The sequence below is a fragment of the Ambystoma mexicanum genome, chromosome 4q (genome assembly GCF_040938575.1).
Source record: "Ambystoma mexicanum isolate Mex_15411 chromosome 4q, UKY_AmexF1_1, whole genome shotgun sequence".
Lineage (NCBI taxonomy): Eukaryota > Metazoa > Chordata > Amphibia > Caudata > Ambystomatidae > Ambystoma > Ambystoma mexicanum.
Genome location: NC_090928.1, coordinates 1,316,480,137 through 1,316,493,770, shown reverse-complemented (window position 1 = coordinate 1,316,493,770; position 13,634 = coordinate 1,316,480,137). Strand labels below are relative to the sequence as shown.

Genomic DNA, 13,634 nt, shown 5'->3' with positions numbered 1-13,634 from the left:
TTTGAGCTTTCTTTTTACTGGCGTCACCTTGCGCAACAATCCTACATCATGTGGGCCTGTGGTCCACAATTCCGGTGGCACTAGTTGCATGTCACCATCGAAAAAGGGAGGTGGCGCCCCTACCACTGCCATCAACTGTACTGGCACCTGGCGTGTCTGTATCATGATATCACAGGGGATTGCAATCTCCATCAATATCTCCCCGTTGCTGTCTTTGTCAGTAAAGAGGTCCTCATCGGACAGGTCTTGCAGAGCTATATTAGCATTGATGCACAATACTGTTCGCCATTGGCATCCATGTATGTCCATGCCTATGAACTCTATACGTTGTGCGGACACCTGTACTCCATGCAAATCTAGGGACATTACTGTTCCTGGCATTATTTCTGGGCATGCCATAGGGCGGAAAACAAACTCTATGGGCACTCTCCACTCTTGGCGCTTTCATTCTGGTACCACTCGTGCTAGTGTCTTCAGCCCCTGGATGAACATGTCTGGATCAACTGGCATTCCACGCACCTCCGGTGCGGTGGCTTGTGTGTGCACTACCAACACCCCTCGCATTGGGCAGAGCCCCGGGGTTGAGCAAACTATCCCTCTTTCAGTGAATGATATTGTCATATTGAGTTTACTGAGGAGGTCCCTCCCCAATAAGTTAATCGGTGATTCTTCATAGTACAGTAAAGGTGCTCCTACTGTCTTTAGCCCATTGTTACATCCAAATCCTCTGTGTAAGGAACCTTGACCACCGCCCCAGAGAACCCCTGCGTTTCCAATTTACCATTAGATAGCGGAAACCAGCCTTCTTGTAGGCATCACTTTTCAGCTCCCGAGTCTACCATAAAAATGAATTGTTTGTTTCCTACCTCCGACCCCTCCAGTGGTTCCTTAGCTGCATCGAGGGTTGTTGATAGTACTGGACACGCAAGTGCTCTCTGTGGGCTGTCCTATGCTGAGTATCTTGTGTTTCCCCCATTGTCGAAATCATTCCCTGACACCACTCCAAATGGTAACAAAAGGGTTGCCTTGTACATGTGTCATGTGTTTGCAGGATTGTGGGTGCTGTTGAACATTATGCGGCGGCACCCTGTGCTCATCTGTGTACCTCTCATCCTGCTGTTCTTCTTTCCCTCCACTGCCCATTGGCAGTCCATGTGGGCTTCCTGGGAGCAGGTTGCCAGACTGTCGTTCATTTTGGTAATTATTCATGGGTCTGCTTCTACACTCCTTTGAAAAATGTCCCCACCTTCCGCAGTTCACACAATTCCCTTGTCCTCCCCATGGACCTGGATCTCCATACCCTTGACCACCCCCCCTTTGTCCTCTCTACCTACCTCGTCCTCCGCGGGCACTTCTTGCTTGCCACTGTAGCCCTCCGTATTGTTCCTCACCATTCCTTTGTTCCTGTCCGTTTCCTGCCCAATTAGCTTCCATTCTAGCTTGTATTGCTGCCGTCCCTTCCTCCTCCTCTCATTCCCTGTCTGTAGGGAGTGCGGCTACAGCTGATGTGACCTTCACTAGTTTCATCTGAATTAATTTTGCCTCGTCTGCCAGTCTTCTCTGTGCTATCTCCTTCTCCCTTTCTTTGATCCTTTTGCAATGGTCTACTACAATGCTTTGTATCTCAGGCCAGCCTTTGGCTTCAATCCCAGCTTTTTTATCGAGCGCTTTCTGAACTTCCTTTGGGAGCCCTCTCTTTATTATAAAGTAGAACAGGGAGGCTGATTGGTCCCAGGCCATGCCCGTCTCCGCTCTCCACATCTCCTGCACCCGTTGAAAGAAGGCCATCGCATCTTCCTCATCACCCATTGGGCGTGTCTGGGAATGTGTCTCTTAATGCATCCCAGATTCTTGCTCTTACTGTGTTAAAGGAAGACCCATCATGGCGGTCACAATCCAATGTTATCCCCGGGAAGCCTGCTTTCACCCAAACCCTGTCAGCTTGATCACCTACTGCAGACACCAGCAAGCTTTTTACATCGCCTACTGCCAAAGGGACCCCTGCAGTCTTCTTCTCAAATGCATATATCCATTTACTTACACCTCCTGAAAGTGGGGTAATAACTTTAATACATTTGCTTTATCCATCTGTGCCCAAGGTATGTAATTCGGCCTCCCTCCTGCCCGGTGTATCAGTGCCAGCTGCAGCTTGCCTTTTGTCCCTTTCCCCGTACTCAACTTTGTCCCTCTTTTTCCTAATAATGCCATCCACCCCATCCTGATTCTTAACCTCCCATTCCATTCTTCCTCCATTGCCCGCCCCAGAGGTGTTTCGTCTAACCTCACCGGTGCCCCTCCTGCTACAATCCCTATTCTCCTTCTTTCTAACTCCTCTTCCTCTCTGTCGCACCAGAGTGCTTCCGCTCCTCCCGATGCAATGCCCTCTCTCATTGTATTCCCCTCAGGCGTGTGTTGCTCTAACTCTATTATTCTTGTTGGCTCATCGTTTATTGGAAATAGTATTTACCCCTTCTTCGACCCTTCTTCTATGGACCTGTTGGGTGTCTGCGCCCTTTGTGTCTGATGGATCCTGGAAGTACCTGATCTACTTTGTTCGCACATATCTCTAGTCTGGACAGTTCACTTCGGGCCATTGTTAACCTTGAGGATAAATCTTCTGTAAACCTTTCAATATCTATTCTTTGGGTACTCACCTGTCCACCCGCTCTCGGGCACTCATATGGCGGGGGTGCTGTGGGTTGTGGTGTGGTTGGGGAGGTGGGTTTTGACACATACACCAGGTCACTGTATCCCTCAGCAGGTATTGGTTTTTGTAAGAGGGGTTATATTCGTGCAACCTCTACTGGCCCTTCCTTTTCTCTGCCCTCTTTCCCACTATTCTTTATTGCCAGGGGAGATGGAACCTGTTATTTTATTAGCACCTCTTCAAATAACTGCCATAGATCTAATATTTCCCTTCTATTCTGCAATTGCTTTCCTTTATATTTTACAAATAGGCATGTAGCCACCATATCCAGTACATTTGTGTCAAATGATCCTCCCTGGGCAACACCTGCGGTAGCCCTTGCCCTTTTAATTCTGTGATCCATTGATCATGGTACTTTGTAATTCTCTCTGCGTAACCTGGTAGACTCTGACAGATGTGGGCCAATGGTGTTTCCGCGGCCATTCTAACCTCTCTCCCCCTGTGTTCCCTTTGCTGGTATGGATTGTACAGTCACAATTCTAGCTATACCAGTATTATTTGTCGGTTGTATACCACTTTTGCATGACACTATACGCTCACTCTTCACAGGGTCACACTTACAAAGACCACTATTCATGGGTCAACAGTGTAACAATCTTAGTAATTATCAAAATACAGTGATCACAAAAAAGACATAATGGACCCAATACATAACATTGACCAATAGACCGTTCACATACAACATGTAACATATACCCTCCCTACCGCCCCTCACCGTTCTACTACTCAAGCGCCCTTGTCCCAATACTTTGCACCGTTTACTCCTTAGTTGCCTGGATATTTTCCCATTGATCAGAAAAGAAAAAGAATAAAGCGTTTGTAGGTTATATTCCGAGTCTACACCTTATTCCCCTTCCCCCTCCTCTTCCCTCTCCATCTGTGCTTGCTGACCCTCCTTTAGCCACCCTCCCACCATCCTTCTCGTCCTTTCCTCTTTTCACCCCTGACGAGGTTGCTAGACAAGTCCGATCTATGAAAGCCTCTTCAAAACAGGTTCATCCCTGTTCCTCTAAAACCATCAAGGACCACATTGACACCCTTGCTCCGGCCCTTGCTGATTTTTGCAACCACCCCTTTGCCTCTGGATCCTTCCCCTCCCCTCTGAAGCACTCCTTTGTGCATCCTCTTCTCAAGAAACCCACAGCTGATCCTTCTTGTCCAGCTAACTATCGCCCAATTTCCATTACTCCCTTTCTTGGCAAACTCCTGGAAAAGTTGGCCATCTCTCAGCTTAACCTTCATTCCAATTCTGTTGGCTGTCTCCATGACCACCAGTCTGGCTTCAGAGCTGCCAGAAGCACGGAAACTGCTCTCCTAAACATCCGTGAAGATCTGCTCACCAACCTTGACTCTAACATTCCCTCTGTCCTCATCCTCCTCGATCTCTCTTCTGCCTTCGACACGGTCAACCATACCATCCTGCTCAACCGTCTCCGTGAAAACCTGGGTATCACTGATCAGGCTCTGGCCTGGCTGACCTCTTTCCTCTCAGATCGACCCTCCCAGGTCCAACTTGGTGCCTTCCTTTCATCTATCTTCCTCTCTACCTGTGGTGTTCCCCAGGGGTTTAACCTCTCGCCCTGGCTTTTCAACCAATACCTGGCAACTCTCGCCCACTGCATTGCCCTTTTCTGCTCAAATTTCCAGTGCTACACTGACGACACTCAACTCATTTTCAGGCTGCCCTCTGCCATCTCCTCTCCCTCTCTCATCTCTGATTGCCTATCTGCCATTCAAGATTGGTGTGCCGCCAATGATCTTTGTCTGAATGCCAGCAAGACGGTGATCCTCCTCATCGGCACACCTTCACCATCCTTTCCCCTCACTCTCTGGCCGGCCTCCCTTGGCCCTTCTCCTACCCCCACCTGCGAGGCTAAGAACCTCGGGGTCATCTTTGAGTCCACCCTTTCCTTCTCCGCCCACATCTCTGAGGTCTCTAAAAAGTAAAATCTCTGACTGCACCTCCTCAGAGGTACTCTGCCTTTCATCTCCTTCCCCCGGAAGCTTATGGTATCTCAAGCTGTGGTTCTCTCTAGCTTGGACTATTGTAACAGCCTCTTTCTAAATCTACCTGCCTCTACTCTCCGCCCTCTGCAACTCATCAGAACAGGACTGCGAGACTTGTCCTTGGCCTCAAGCCCTTGGATCGTATCTCTACAGCTCTGAAATCTCTTCACTGGCTCCCAGTGGATGCAAGGATTACATTCAAAACCCTCTGCATTGTCCACAAGGCTTTCTGGGGCCTGGGTCCAAAATACCTTCAGCTATCCCTCCGCAAATACCTCCCCTCTAGAGCTCTTCGCTCCTCTACCTCCAACTCACTCAGGGTCAGTCGTTTTTCTAAGAAACGAGCTTGGGGTAGATCTCTGTCTTCGGCTGGGGCCTCCCTCTGGAACAGCCTCCCTGCCACTCTAAAACTTGAGGAGAACCATCTCCAGTTCCGGAAGCACCTCAAGACCTTCCTCTTTTCTTCTGCCTTCGCTCCCCCTCTCCCCTGCTGATCTGTTCTCTCTTGGCACCGTGCACCTGGCCACCCTCTGTCTTTTGGGCCCAGGTAGCTGCTCATCCTGTCACCCTCCCGCACTGCCTCCGGGCCACCCCTTGCACTGGGGTCTGTAGCTGTATCCATACAGCCCCCCCTTTTTCTTCCTGCACTTATCGGACCTACCCTGTCTGCTGCCTTAAACCTAGCACTTGCAAATTTCTGGCTGCATTTTCAATGTTTATTGACTTTATTATTTATTTATTGTTATTTATCTGTTTCTCCTCCTCTTCGCACTTTCCACCTCTCCCCCCCTTCCATGCACTTTTCTCCCTTGCCCTCTCCCATGCACTTGCGCGTTCTCAATGTCACTGGGCCTAGTAAGTTCGCTGTTTTGTTCTCCCCTGTTCCCCTCCCTTGCCTTGTCGCGCTCTGAAACACTTGTGTACGAGCGCGATAGAAATAAAATATCAATCAATCAATCAATTATGTGAGACTCCCACTGATTTCTTCTATTTTCCACTTATTCCCAGTACTAGTCAAGATAGCACTATGCGGCACCGCCTTCCACCCCCTCGCGGAGCTAGGTTCCCGTATTCCCTTTTCACCTTGTAATCTCCTTAACTCATCCTAATGGCCATATGCAGAGACAGAAGAAAGAAAAAGATAATATACATGCTTAGGAAGAGAATCACGGAGGAAGGAGAACTCCATGTGGTGTACTGGCAGCCTTGCTCCAAGTGTCGGAGTGTCAACTTAACCACCTGTGGTTCTGAGCAGAACTTTGTTGGCAATTTTAACATAGCGGCAGGAGCCTTTTACTTTACCTGGAAACTTCAAGATTTTCCTTTCTCCCCCCTCCAGCAGCATTGCGAGCGGGTTGCTCTTACTGCTCTGAGGGAGGTGGAGCTAAGGAGGAGCATGTGATCGCGTCACAAGACAACGCCGGCTTTCAGAAAAGCACTGCATTGCCACCCTCGCGGCGTAAGCCCTGTTGGCAAAAGGGCTCGTGCTGTTTGGCTGTTCGGTGTGTGCGGCTGCCGGATGCTGGTAAGCATTTTTATTTTTTGTGAGCATTGATATATACTTACCAGACTTTAGCTACTTTACTCGTGGTGTGCTGCCAGAGACTGCGGAGTTGCAGCCTAATACTCACTACTGCAATCTCTTTGATCTGGTTATCTGCTTTCCTAGGGATAGTAGCCTGTGTAAAGTACGGACCTGCACTTTATACCTTCCTTATTTAGTGTTTTTATTCAAGTCTGGTGGTTCTACATATTTTCTCCATACCAGGGTCAATCATGAGATCCGGCCTCCGTAGCCAAAAAGGCTCCTCAATGTTACCAGATGCTATTTTAGTGGACCCTGCTCACTATACCGAACCTCTCTGAACATTTTTAAAGTGTTGTCCACCTACCAATGTACATCCAACTACCTCAAAGAAATTTTCCAGTTTCAGTGTAACCTACCCCCCCACCAAAAAATGAGATGTCCTGTAGCCTCTTATCCGCGAAGCCACTTAGGCAGCAGCTACTCATAAAGTTTTGATACATAATCGCGAATCCGCTGACGCTATTATTGATATCCCTACTGCCCACGACAAACCACACCATAAAACCCCCAGGACATTGAGAACAAATCAAAAAAGTCCCAGGACAGACATTTATGGACAAATACATCTTGAAAGCAACCTCTACTAGCACTGAAATTAAATTAGCCAAAACTTTTAGAGGCAATGCTATGCTAGACCACTCAGCAATGACTACGCAGGCCTTCTTTGGTGGAAAGAACAATATCACGGACATTAGTATAATTGAATGTGCGGATAAAGCAATGAATGTACCCCCTACTGGTGGAATACCGGAAAATTCAATCTCTACATCTCAAGCGGGCTTGGCAGACAATACACCTACTGCCTTAACCAACATTATGGAAGGCATTGATCCTAATAATGGTGAACTCGCAGCGGAAGCTAGTTCTGGGATTTCCAACCCAATTGATGTTAATTCACCACATTTACACCACACGCTGAAAGATCTGGACGAACGGATCAGATTGACCCATCCGAAAGTCTCAGCCCTAAACGTAGTCCTCAGCTCGTTTGTTGAGCTGTATGATAATGTTTGGTCTGAGCTTAAAACAGTCCAAAGATCAATGATGGAACTCAAACTGAAAATCGATTGTATAGGATCAGATATTTTGGTAGATTTGGTGGACTGGATTGGTACCGAACTATATAAGAAGTTGGCTGTGCAACTACAGCTCCACAGGGGAAAGCTCTGCCTCTCCACCTATTCAAACACCTATAGTCACTTCACACATTATAAGAGATATCCGACCATATGTCAATATTGGAACCTACCAATAATCTTATTATCCAAGACCAAGCTACACATGTACCACCTGCTGGTCCCGGTCATTGTGTTGCTTCAGTAGCTTGTATAACTAACCCAATACTGAGCCAACCTAACCTGATTTCCAATTCAAGCCATCCTGTATTTACTCTGACTTCAGTTACACAAGAAAGTGCTCCCGTTAACATCATTCATGAACAGGCTAAATTGGTATCACCGGCGGTTCATCCTCATATTGCAGATTCCTTAACGGGAACAAATAATTTAACACAGATTACTTCCAACATCGCTTCCAAAATAATTCCGCCTCCAGCTGCTGTGATCCCAGCTATACAGGAAAGCGCTTCTAAGAACTTTAGCCAGAAAAAAATGACTGCTGCACGCAAGTCGTACCTTATCAAGTGGAAACTGGCCACAAAACAGACCAACTTATTATTTTTCAAAATTCCTGCTCCAATTCCATCAAATCTACACCTTGGGATTACATCTGAGGGGAAGCACCTATTTGTTCCTAGTCCCCCTAAGGCCAAATTGGTTGATTCTACAGTACAAACTTATAGTTGCAATTTACCTATCATTCAGGCTTCCGCTAAATTGGAGGGAAGTTCTTCGCAGTGCCCCATGGCCCCCCTGAAATTGAACGCAGAAGAAACACCAACTGCTTCTCCAATTGTGATGTTCCACATCAGTTTTACATCAGGGATGTGGCATTGGGAAATATAGGACTTATGAAGAAGTCCCTAAGCTACCTGCTGTGTCTCAGGCTATAAATTCAACGAAGCCACAGGGACTTTCGAACATAAGGTCCGATCAAATTTCCTCCATATGGGGGCCTATCGTAATCCAACCACCCACCAATAAATTTCCCAACCAGTTTCTGATTCCTGTTCCACCATTGGACTTAGGAGCGGCGTGGGGGCAGTTTCAGGACATCAATATTCCGCCTGCTTCTACACATCCAACAATTTCAGCTGGTATTCAAAACTTTGTGGATCGCCTGCACAAACCAACTGCAAGGCCTCAGCTTTCTGATGCTGCTAAAAGGCTATACACCAACTCAAAGGGAATTCAACATTTTCCGATGGACTCCCTAAAAACGGCAAGGAGGTTCCAACACTTCTAAATAAAAAACATTGTTTTTTGTAAAGATTCAGAGCCTACTGGATCTGAAGGCCCCAATCTGCCTGAACAGATGTAATATCCTATCTATCTTTGCCGAAATTCCAGCACTCTCTTTAATTTCTTCCAAGGACATTACTAGAGTGGCTTTTCCGGATCGCAACTTGCTTGATATGAGTATGATCAGCCTTGCCTCTCCATTGGTTAAGGAATTGATCCTCACTCAAACAGATTCTCTGTATGAATTGGGATTTAAAGTTGAAGCTGCTGCATCATGGGAAACACCGTTGCAGGGGCCTTCTCCGACACACCTTTCAGCTACACCATTGGGGGCCAATCCAGGTGGGCCGGAAATTTTGCCTAATCCAAAAAATCCTCTTAAACAGCTGAACAAGAAAGTTGATTGGGCCTCCATTATCTCTACCTTGTGGCAAAAACTTGTGCCCTAGGGAAACATCTCCAAATTCAGATTTAGTTTCTTCTTCGGACCTTTGTCTTAAATCTTCGAACTCCTAGAGGCACCCAGCACCTATTTACAAACTCGGAGTGCCTACAGTTGTTGAGAGATGCTGATGTCATCTGTATTCAGGAGACCTGGATGACCTCGACCCCATGTTTGGATGGTTTTAATATTTTCAATCAGCCTGCTCAATACAGTCTCTGAGTGGTAGACCCTCGGGTGGTTTCATTGTTGCAGTTGATAACAGCATTGATTTATTTGGTATGGGGCTCTGGGTATAGATCTTACTTCTAGCTGTGGGCAATTGAAAATGTTAATCATTAACATCTATTGGCATAGAGGCGTTGGTGAAGTAAAATTGTTTGTGTCCACTATCGCTCAGATTATCTTAGAGTGGGTGCTTGCTAATGACTCAGGACAAGTACTATTAGCTGGGGATTTAAATTGTGACTGTTTATTTAATTTTTCATCATGGGAAATATGTGAGACGAATACCTTTAACCCTTATTATACAAAGAAAAAACAAGATGGTTATATCTGGTATACGGAGCTGGGCAATCTGGGTCTGCAACCGCTGCTCGGACACTCGTAATCCCCTGAAAACCCCATTGAATTTACTTGGTGCCGCAGCCTTTCCACCTCTATGCTTGATTACATCTTTGTGGATGATTTTTTCTGTACAAGATGTTGAAAGTTGGAAATTCCTAGGAACATCTGGAGCGACCATGACATAATAACGGCAATATTTAAAATCTGCCAACTAAGGGCACGGTATCGCCCTCAACCTATGGTTACTCCTAATTTATCTGGTACTGCAGTTCAATGGTCCCCTAAAAATATTAACACCTTGAACCTCAATTTGAGGGCTATGCTGAATCAGACTACTTTTGATTGGAAAATGACAACCTTTAACACTGCATCGGTTACATCATTGGTACAAGCAGCAGTGGATGATTTGGGCAACTACTCTGCATGCCAAATACCAGCTAATCGGCGCATGCACCTTTATAATCCTGATTTGGCAGTAGCAAAAACTAACAAGAACAAGCAGATCAGGAAACTCCAACTAGCAAACTATGATCTGCCCATTCGTCTAGGTCTTATTAAGAAGGTCAAACAAGCCTATAAAAAACGACTGCAAAACAATTAAACATCAGTTATTACAACAGGACTCTGAAACAATGCTCAAGGTTATTATGAAGACGAATGTGGGTGCCTTCTGGCATATTGTCAATAGACAAGATAGTAACCCGGGCATTGGTTTATTGAATCCAATTGCAGAACAAGTTTGGTTAGACTTCTATTCCACCAGATTTACCCCTAGTCCTTCGGAGGGAACTAATTACCTTATGAATTGTGATATATCAGTCCCTCCATCCAAATGGGTCCCTCCAATTGAGATTGAAATAGTGCTAGATCTAATTCGTAAGTGCAAAAGATCTAGAGCCCCTGGCCCGAATGGGTTAACTAATAACACTTTCAAAGCCGACCCTAATCTCTGGGCCAATTTTCTATGCATTGAGTTCCGAGACATCCTCCAATCCGGGGTATGCCCATCCTCTTGGTCTACTGCACACGTGATCCCAATTTTCAAATGCGGCAGTAGGTCTGACCCTAAAAATTACCGTCCTATTGCTTTGATCGATGCGGATTGCAAAATCTTTTCTGCCTTTTCTCTTATCGCATTTGACGGACTGGGAAAAAAAACAGCCGTCCCCTGAGTCCTTTTCAAACGGGCTTGCGTAAATTTCACTCTACCAATATTAATGAGCTTGCGGTTAAGTGTATTCAGGAGGCTGCCTGGAGCTCAACTAGGGGCCCTACCTATATGGCCTCAGTCGATCTCTCGGCAGCCTTTGACTGTTTGACCGAAATAGGCTATGGTACAAACTCTCTGCTTGGGGCTTAACTAGGGGCTTAATTGCCCTCCTAGAGGGGGTCTACAATAATTCAAGTGTACGAATTCGGCTAAATAAAAAAGGGGATATGTCAGCTGTGGTTCGCCCACATCGTGGGGTTAGACAGGGCTGTGTCTTAGCCCCATGGGTATTTAATCAATATGTCTCTGACTCAGCGGAGTATTTATTGAAGGAGGGTCTCGTAGCGCCAAGAATTGGCTCTGTGAAGCTTATTTGGATGGCCTGTGCGGATGACTTCTTAGTATTTGACCTAACTAAGGTGGGGCTACAGCTCCTGCTGCATTTTCCAACTATGCCAAGCTAAATGGGCTGAACATCAACCCCGCAAAAAGCAAAATCCTGGCATTCTCTGAAGGGCAGGTGAAGAAGAAAACTAACCTCTGGAACCTGGGGGGCGTAAGAATACCTTACTCCACTTACCCTACTTACTTGGGCTATTATGTCAGAGCTAGTAGAGGCTCGAAAGGGCAGATTCATCTTCTCTTAAACAAAGCTAAGATACTGGCCAGGCAGGTCCTTAAAATCGACCGCAAATATGGCCGATTCTCCTTTGGACCTGCCCTTCTATTCTTTGAGAGTAAAATAGCCCCACAACTGATTTATGGTCTAGAGGTCTGTATGGGGTTAACTATTTCAAAACCGGATGGGATTGAAGGAAATATCTGGAGTCGAGTCTTACTTCTACCTAATGCTGTCCATCGGGCCACAATCCGATTTGAGTTAGGCTACATCTCCCTAAAATCCCGAGTTGATTAGAGAATGCTCATGCTCTATGCTAAACCTAGGGGACCTACACCCAACACTCTATATGAACATGTTGGGAATAACATTAATCAATCTGGTTTCTTAATTAAATTTGCTAAACTGTGCAAAGATATTCTGTGTAACATCAGTTCAGATCTAGAGCAGCTGATCACTAATCCTAGTAAAACTAAAAAGAAGTTGTGGGACTATGATTGGTGCCAGACTATGGAGGCTTTCCATTCTTATAGCTCTATGTCCCATCTGGCTCATGAACACAAGATAAGAGGTACCCTCTCTCCAATCCTTAGGATTTTTCCTAATCGTGATCATCGACAGATTTTACTTAGACTGAGGTGGAAACAGATGGTGTGGTGGATTGCTTTTGTAGATTTTGTCACTTAGTTCCTGAAATGGCTAAACATCTCATCTTGTTTTGTACACAACTTGAAACATTAAGAGACTCTTGTTTGAATTCTCTTAATGTTTCTTTCCTGGGTCTGGCAACACTGTCTGTGTATTGGAACTCCTCGAGAGGGTTTAGCCTTGTCTAGTTTTATACGTAATCTCCATCTGGAACATGTGTAATTGTATTTATCCTACTGTTTAAAACATTGTTTTTAAAACATACAGTTGCTCTCCCTTTTCTAGACATTACTGTCGCTACTCTAAGGGAATATTTTTGCATTTTATCTGTCAATATATCAACTGTATATGCATTTCTGTACTTTTTCTATGTATTTGTCTTCTCTTTTGTAAAGGTTTAATAAAACCATATTATTATTATTATTATTATTATTATTATCATGTACAATAAAAAGAAATAAGATAATATCTATTTTACCCACAAGAGTCCCTTTTCTGTTTTCCCCTCAACTCGATCTGACCCCATATACTGTATTCTATATCCACCTCCTTTTAATGTCACTCGCACTTGGTACTCACGTGTCCGCCTATATCCGAGACCCTCCAGACCCAGTCCGTCCAGGCGCCGCCCCACACTCAATGGCCACCCCCGGCGAGTGGTATGGTGGGTTTTGCAAAGGGGGACCCGTACCCTCTTGCCCTACTGCGCGCGCACGTCTAGGTGTACCGGTTGCCATAGGCGGGCAGCTCACTTGAGGGGGCACGCCGTGGGTCTCTGCTGTGGCCGGGGACATCTCGTGCCAAAAGGAACGAAGGGACAAATCACATCCCAGGGGTCACCACTTGAAAGTGAGCATACCCCAAAAAGGTATTTATAACTCCCCAGTGAGAGTCAATGATGGACACACCCCAGATGGGAATGAGACCAAGACCAAGTGCGGGTGAAGTCAAAAAGTAAACGTTTATCAAAACCAATATAGGGCAAGCAGAGAACTCTGCAAACTCCAATATCGCTCTGCCAAACATCAGCAAACATTCACATTTTGTTACAAAACCACGTCACGTATGACATGGGAGCTAAGGGATACATGAATCGATGAGATTGGGCAGTTGGGTAGGGCACATATGGATGTACAGGAGGCGAAGCTCCAGGATTGGTGAGGCTCTTTGAGGTGTCATGGTGATGCTTACAGGTCAGCTGGACCCATCAGGGTGGAGCTCTGGTCAGATGATGGTTGATTGATACATCTTGGACTACTCTAACATTTGCCCTTGTGGCCACACATACTCATTCGGTGGTAATTGTAATTCATGATGCCCTGTAAATCCCACAAATCGTTTTTCTAACATCACACGAAATATAACACATAACTCTCGGTGTGAGTATTTCATCATTCTGAAGAAAATACCATCACGGGGTGAGCAATAGGTGAGCAGCTCTCATGGGGTTAGGTGGCTTATCAGGGGGTATAGGCAGGGATACATG

General features: G+C 45.8%; 1 protein-coding gene across 4 annotated transcripts in view; it reads left to right on the top strand.

Moving 5' to 3' along the window:
* The window catches only part of LOC138468427 (zinc finger protein 615-like), an 85,360-nt gene that overhangs the window by 56,592 nt on the left and 15,134 nt on the right, over window positions 1-13,634 (top strand). Inside the window, exon 3 of one of the 4 annotated variants that reach the window (XM_069608986.1) lies at window positions 6,057-6,239. The exons of 2 other annotated variants lie outside the window; for them this stretch is intronic. The gene's annotated coding sequence lies outside the window, so the exon portion shown is untranslated. Of the gene's footprint in view, window positions 1-6,053; window positions 6,240-13,634 lie in introns of all 4 variants that reach the window. One more of the 4 variants, XM_069608984.1, reaches the window with a different exon arrangement.